The following is an 8,029-nucleotide window of genomic DNA, read 5'->3' on the forward strand; positions in this document are numbered from 1 at the left end:
TAATAGTACTGATTGTGGTCGTTTGAGTGTCTCAGTCTTCACTGTCTACTTTTTCAAATGAGCAAAGGCTGTACTTGGGAAGACTTGTTGAAGTTACCCATAGGCTGTGCCAAGTGATGATATTTCCAGAGGTCCCCCTCCTCCTTCTGAGTTCCTATGACAATGCTCCTGAAGCTGGATCACAACCATTGCAGCACAATGCTATTTTTAATCTATACATAGGTGACAACTATTCTCAATTACGTTAGTATGACTGTGGAGCAAGTTCTTAGTTTGGGGGTTTTTCTTTTTTTTCTTTTTTTTTTTTTAGTTGTTTTGCGTGTTTTGGGTTTTTTTAGAGATATATATATAGGGAGTTATGTGCGTATTAAGGAATTTTGTATATAAAGTTCAGTCATCTTTTTCAATATTCTTCCAGTTAACATTCATCCTCAAAGAATTCAACTGAACAGAAGCCTGATGTTTGCAATATCATATATTGTAGTTATAAAGTGACCGTCTCGGTGTAAGACAAGCTGAAATGTCAGCATAAGACGACCTTCCCTAGTGACAGACCAGGGCCACGTTTGCTTAATGTACCACCAAGGCTGTGTTGCTCATGAGACGTATTTAAGTCCAAGGAAAGTGTTAGAGTCACTGACAGCGTAATAGCTAAATGTACTTACTTAATTGGACTCAAGACATCTTAGCTGCCTGCCACTCCACTTTCTAGGCTAAAACTACTTTAATTCAGGCGAAAAATGAATTGGTTTTGCTCTCCTCCATACCCACAGCCAGCCAGTATCATCATATTTTTGTCTGCTGTTAGGGAAAAATCTACAGTTTTAAAATGCATTGTTAATGGGTTTTGTTAGGTTTTTGAGGTTGTTTTGATAGGGCTGTGAGCACTGTTAACGGTAAGTCACTTCTAACCTGCTCTCCTTGGTTCACATTTCCAAGTTCTTCCTATGCTCCTTCTGATGGTACAATAATGAAGTCAATATAAATAGAGGTAATATGACATAAAGCATACACTGAAGTGATGATGCAGTATGGGGCTCTGCTCACAGCAGAACTTTTCTTTCAGCTTGATTTTCTCACTGCAGCCATAGGGATCTCAGTCCTTTTACGCAGTGTCTGAAAGATGTCTTTAACTGTTAGCCAGGTGTATTTGGAGATTTGTATTTGGACTTCTTCGTACTGGTTTATTTTCAGAATTCATTGACAGTTGTCTTAACACATGGTTAATGTATTTTGTTTTATGAAAGCATTTTGGTGGCAATGTTTAATCGGCTTCTGGTGTATTTTTTTGTGAAAGACATGTCAGAAGCACAAGTGCTTGCCAAGGTACTGCATGGCAAAGACGTAGGTAGATAAATGCTCAATACAGCTCAGACCTTTCATCTTCAGATACCTACAGCGCCCTGCTAATATTTTTCCTTGTTTGGTGATTTTGCAACACAACAAGACAGTGTGAAGTCCCACTGTGCATCCTCACTTGGAACATCACCAAGATTGCAGCACAGATCTGAAGAAAAGAAACCAAAATTAAGTAACTGTTCTTCATTCCCGTTTACCTACTGTTTACCTTTTATATTGATATTGCTTAAAACCCACACAGTTGTCTTATTTGCTGATGAGGGTTTTCCATGAGCAGACAGCATTTGTACTGTAGATTTAAAGTTTACTTTAACAGGTCAGTAATAAGGTGAACACATGATGAGTATGTCCTGAATTCCCAAGGAAGACTCTGAGACAGTTTGGGCACAGGAGCTTCCATAGTGCCTCTGGGAGACCAGGCCAGACTAGGTTTAAACAGGATTATTCTAAAGTAGATTTTCCTTCATTGCATGGGTTTTATGAGGAGCAAGTAGGTTTATGACCCTGGAAAAATCTTGATTCCTTTCAGTCTCGTTACAGTCTTCAGAGTGAGAATCAGATAGTTCCTTCAATTGCTATACTGGATTCATTTGATAAATGACACTCATTCAGATTTGTGTATTTCTGCTGGAAGCTCACATTCTGTCTGACATTGTGGGACCCAAGATGTTTTGCTGCTATTACAGTCACCACAACAGCTCATGGAAAGTTCACCAGCTACTGGATTTAGTACAAGGAGGATGCAGGGACAGGCAGGAGAGTTGAGACTGCCACACAGGATTTGCATAGGCTGCTAACGGGTTTAAGTTTCCACCTTGCTGCCAAGACAAATTGGCAAAATAGCTTCAAGCAGGTAGTAGTGAGATTGAGGTTGGCATTTTCAAGGTTGGCTACCCAAGTCTGAGCTCTTAACCAGCAGCTTTCAGAAATGCATTTACATGTGACTTAAGGTGATATTTTTGCTGATATTAGTAATTTAATCTGTTACGTGTAAGCAGCTGACAATTATTAAAGGACCTAAAGTGGGAACAGATCACCGGCTCCTCAGTAATATTTTCTAAGCCAGAGTTTGGATATCATATCATGTTAGGAAATAGCCTCAAGTTACAATTTAATTTACTCAGGGTTTCACATAAGCAGAGGTTGTTCTGTTTAACCGTTTGTCCTCTAGTGAGAGTGAATCACAGGTCAGCACAGAGTAATTTCTTAGTGTTGTCCAGCCTTCAGTAAATACAGGCATTTAACACTTATCTGCAAATAGCTACTAGAGACCAAACGTTATGTCACTGAATGATACCATCAAGACTTTTACAGCCCCCTTCCTCTTTGTTTTACTGAGCCTTTCGGATGGTGAGTAGGGTTGCTGTTCCCAGTGAACAGAGGTAAGGACGACACGTGGAAAGGGGTCAGCAAGGACACAGCACTGGGGCCCAAGCTCCAGCTGAGCCATATTACCAAGCTGTTGACATCAGCTTCTTGAGTCTCCTGCAGCCCTACTTTTTCAGCCCTAAGAGAAGCAGTTGCTCCCTGATTTGTTTTTACCGGTGGTTCAAGTTAAAAAGCCACATTTCAAAGAATACCACAGATCACGGAGAGGGTGGGTAGGTTATGCTGCCGTGATCTGGGGATACCCCAAGTGCAGACCAAACCCATCCTCCAGTGGGAGAAGACCAGGGAGGTGCAACAGCCCTTTGGCTGGGACCTGCGCAAGTACTACAGAAGCCACATCTCCATCACATTGAGCAGGCACGCAAAACCAGATGAAGCCTAGAGGTAACCATTTCTATTTTTACCTTACAGCAAACACTGCCCCAAAATACCCGTGTACTCCAGTGTACTTCTACAGAGGCTAAAATCCACTCAACACCATACTTTGTCCTCAATCGGGCTATTAAAAATCTTCAGTTGCTGGCATTTCAGCTCAGGAAGCAGCTGTGTCACGCTCATGCCAAACAATAAAAGCAGCAAAATGGAAGAATATCCTTACGCTTCTGCTACCAGGCCTCAGAAACATCCTTACTGCTTAACTAACTCTCACAGCAGCTTCGGGTTGCCTTTGCTTTCCTCTTTGCTTTCCTGCCCTTTCTCCTCCTTGTACCACTTAAACAGTGTGAATAAAACCTATCTGTGATCTTCTTAAAGCAGTTCACATAATTTGAAAAGCTTGGGCTTGGGTTTTATTTTTTTAATTAATCACGGTAAAAGGTTATGTCAAGAATGTATCTTTGCAGATCTTACTAGTACTGGAGAAAGGAAATTAATATACGCACAGCAAGCTTCTGACTAGAAGTAGTATGCTGGTTTGCACTACAAATAGAGGGCTATTTTTAAAAATGCTGACAGAAGAATGTCACTATTGACTGCAAGTCCTAAATAGTCTGGATAACTTCCACTTTTTTTCTACTAACTATGCCTTTTTTCACAGCATGTTTTTCTAGCATCATTTAAGTTACTGTCTTCTGTTTATTTCCTTAACCAAATATAACTTAGTTGGAGTACGGGCAAAACGATTGCATGAAATTGTGTTTTCCCAAACCTGGTCATTGTATTTCTACAAAGTCTGTAGTTCAAACACACCTCATTGGTGCACGGCTCTGTTCTAAATGAGAAATGGATCTGAAAATCCCTGTCTCTTGGTCTCCTACTTCAGTTGTCCAAGTGCTGTCTGTAGAGAAGCTAAGCCTTGTGATTTTCAGAGACCAGACGCACACTTTTTCTTTTTCAAAATTTTATAGTGGTTCACAATGAGGAACTCTGTGTCATATTTAGGTGGTCTGACATACAAGAAGCAGTGTGTAAGAGCATTTGTTCTATTTCTATGATGCTACTATAAAATGCTTAAATAGGAGTTTCCAAGCCCACTGACAAATATTTGAAACTCTAGTGTTATGTTCAACTGTAATTTTAGTATTGAAAAGGCCATGGTTCCCTAAAGGTGATCTTTCTCTGCACAGTAAATAGAGCGAGGAAAGTGCAGTAGGAGCTATTTATGCCAGTGGGAGACACCACACAGATCATGCTCATGCTTAATTTGTCTGATTATTAGCATGCATTTGTGGGGGCAGTGGAGGAATCTGCTTATTAAATATCTCTTTCAAATTCATTAGCTCAGCTCCCATATTTTGGGGTAAAATATGTAGAGATTTAGTGAATGCAGCGAGTCACTAGCTCCGGAAATGTAAAGGACAGTTTAGTGCATTTAGCACTAGCATCACATATACAATCACCACTTCAGAAGCCTGGCTAAATAACTGAACCTCTCAAAGCAATTATTTAGGCAATATTAGTAAGGAAGGTGCAGTGTTCTCTATTGAACAGGCAAAAGGCCCCTTTATAAGCATTTTCCCATGCTGTTACTTTGGAAGTATGTGGTAAAATTGTGTGCGCAGAAAGGTTTAACTCCCCCAAGGGAGAATGAGCATCACAGAGGGGAGTAATAACATGCAGTCTTTCTCTGAATATCAGAGGAAGTTGCTTAGACTTTTGCAGCCAGTCAGCAGTGTCTTTCTTTTCTCCAGAGAGGGACAGGCCCAGCAGATGAATCGCAACGCTAAGAGAGATGAACATCACTATATCCCTCCTCTTGGCAGGGAAGCAGTAGAAGAAGAGTCCAGCTAGTTTTTCCTGGGTTCTGACAAAGACAGGAGAAGCAACAGCTCCATGCTGATTTTCTTTCCCTTTGGTGTGAAAGGATGGATAAGTCTTTTTAAAGCACTGAAGTATTATTACAAAGTGGTTCTTGGTAATGTCTAGGACTTCCATTTTGTAACCTTCTTCCACAAGGGAAAGCCAGGGGAAATTTTGATGGTCTTTGTTTCTATGAGAATGTTGGGGTTGCGTGATAATCTTCAGTTTAGATAACAAATTACAAACACCCTTGCTACATACCAAGAGCGTGTATTTCGTCCACCTGTTCCACGTTTGTCACCATGATATCTGAATGCTTACTTCATTGTACTTCGGAGGACAATTTCTTGTACTTGGAGGACCAGTGCAGAGAAAGGAAATCTCCCCTTGTTTCTCTCCTCTCTTTCTATGCTCTGGCATACAGCTACTGCTCTCTTCTTCATAGCACTTATCATCCCACACGTTTGTACAGGGAGGAAGAAAACATGGACACTTGATACTGTTAATCAGAGTTGGATGAAGACAATGATGTTAGCGTACAATATTTTGTCTAAAGTCTGGCCAACCCTGAATGTGATGCCGTCCTTCAGCAAGGCCCAGCTCAACATATCCATCGGCCTTGGCACAGGGATACCAGGCATTTCCGTGATGACAGGTACATCTCAAGCTGTTGTTCCCCTTGCACAATAGGTACAAAATATTCCACTGCTTCCAGGTCTATGAAATGATCTGTTTTGCTTGGGAGATAGGTAGAAGTAGCTGTTACTCTATGCTTTCTGTGAAACCAACCCCGTCCACTTCATGTGTAATTTGCTTGTCCATCCCTAAGCTTTCTTTGTTGAAACAAATAGCAAAATAAATACATGAAAAAAAGCCTTTTGACAAATCCAAGTCAAGATGATAAGAAGCACGAAACATTCCAGCTTTTCATTGAAACCAGTTTGAAGGACAGTGACGCTAATGGAAAAGGTGACAGTGCATGATTCACTACAACATGCAGTCCAGGAAGCAGGAATGTGTCAAGGCACTCAGTCTGAAACAAACACAAGAAATGATTGTACTATCCAACACATAAAAAACAGCTACAACCCACAGTCACTGGATGTGATATCAAGCAAAAATGTGCAAGTTTCAGAAAGGGATTAGACAAACTAAGGAGCTAAACCAAACACACCCTCACTGCCAAGTCGGTTTTAAATATCTTTGGTGTGTTGGTTGAAAGCAGGGTGGGGTCTAGAGGGGAAGGTTCCTGCTGTGTCTTGCTATCCTACTGCGGGTCCACGTTTATCAGTCCTACTAGAAATAGGACAGTTGTACTAGATAAACCATTGGTCTGATCTGACTCAGTCCCTGTTACATCCTTACATAGGAAGGAAGAGTACGGTTATCTCTGCAGAAGGATAGGTGTGCCAAGCAGTGGACGGTGTGCCATTAAGGACATACCCTTCCTTTCTCCACATGAAGAACATAACACTGTCAATAGCTCTGGGGTTCCTGACCCCACTCCGCTTTGCTGTAGTTTTTCTCCAATTTCATTATTTTCAATAAATGAGAAGGGGGTGAGATTTCTTTAGTATGAAGATGGAGGGGCCAGAGTTATTAGTAGAATGGCTGAAGTCCTCTGTGGATTCACAGAAGACATATTGTGTAGAAGCAAGAGTTGCTCAAGCCACCTCGGTGCCTAGTCCCACAACAGCCTAATACTCCCAGGAGGACTTACAGATCACATTTGCCAAGAGACAATCTGTTCTATTTGCAATGGGTGAAATTTTATTTTCTTTCTTCTTTTCTTTTTCATATATTTTTTTTCTTTTTGTTCATTTGCATTTTAATTATCAGAGAGGTCACAGAACAAACATTAGCTTGCAACAACTTTATGGTGCTAACAGGCTAAGCTGCATTTTGTGTATACCCTAGAAGTGGTAATTCGCGAACTAATGATCGGAGCAGCTCTTTTTCATCATCCCAGAAAAATTATTCCAGACTGACATAGGGATACAAAAAACACTGCTTCTGTGATCTCTCAGGTGAGCACTTGTCTCACTGAATTGTTCAGAGATATGAACTCTTTTACTTAAAGCCCATGCTGGATACATTTCACCAGCTGAGAAAATTCCTAGTGAAGAAGGTTTTTCTATCCAAGGTGATAGTTAAATTCCACTGAAACTGATGAAATATTTGAAACAACACTATTGTCAAAAGACTTCTTTTCCACCAGAGAAATATGTCTCACTGTTCTTTACTGTAGCAATAGTGTGTTTCTCAGCGCAGTCAGTTATGCCTGAATAATTGCATCTCTCATTACAGTTTAACGTCCCAGCTAGAAAAAAAAAAAAGCCACTCCTTCCAGCATTAACAACAGATGCTCTGTGCTCAATTGCAAATGATCTTAAAGGTCTTTTCCAACTTAATTGATTCTGTGAGGATTAATTCCGTAACTATTCTCTGCATCAAGTCTACATATAAGTTTTTACCCAGAGTGGGGAGATCCCACTCACTAAGTCTAGGTTTTAATTTTTCATAAAGGAAGGGGCCGGCCTTTTCCCAATCATTTGAGTTCTGTACCTGATCATTCGATTTCTGTACCCGATCATTCCATTTCTGTAAATGCTGGCTAGCGTTCCGAACTAATTCTTCCTTATCTCTGTCCTGAACTCCCCCTCCGTCGGTGACACCTCGAATCCTGTGTTCAGTTGTGGGCCCCTCACTGCAAGAAAGTCCCTGAAGGGCTGGAGCGTGTGCAAGGGGTTACAAAGCTGGCAAACAGTCTGGAGTACTGAGAAGCAGCTGAGGGAAATGGGGCCCTTTAGTCTGGAGAAGAGGAGGCCAAGGGGAGACCTTATCGCTCTCTATAACCACCTGAAAGGAGATTGTAGTGAAGTGGGCGTTCATCTCTCCTCCAAAGTAACAAGTGACAGGACAAGAGGAAACTGCCTCAAGTTACGCCAAGGAAGGTTTAAATATTAGGAAATATCACTTCTCTGAAAAGGTTGTGAAGTATTGGAACAGGCGGCCTAGAGAAGTGGTGGAGTCACCATCCCTG

The sequence above is a fragment of the Cuculus canorus genome, chromosome Z (assembly GCF_017976375.1).
Source record: "Cuculus canorus isolate bCucCan1 chromosome Z, bCucCan1.pri, whole genome shotgun sequence".
In the NCBI taxonomy this organism is placed as follows: Eukaryota; Metazoa; Chordata; class Aves; order Cuculiformes; family Cuculidae; genus Cuculus; species Cuculus canorus.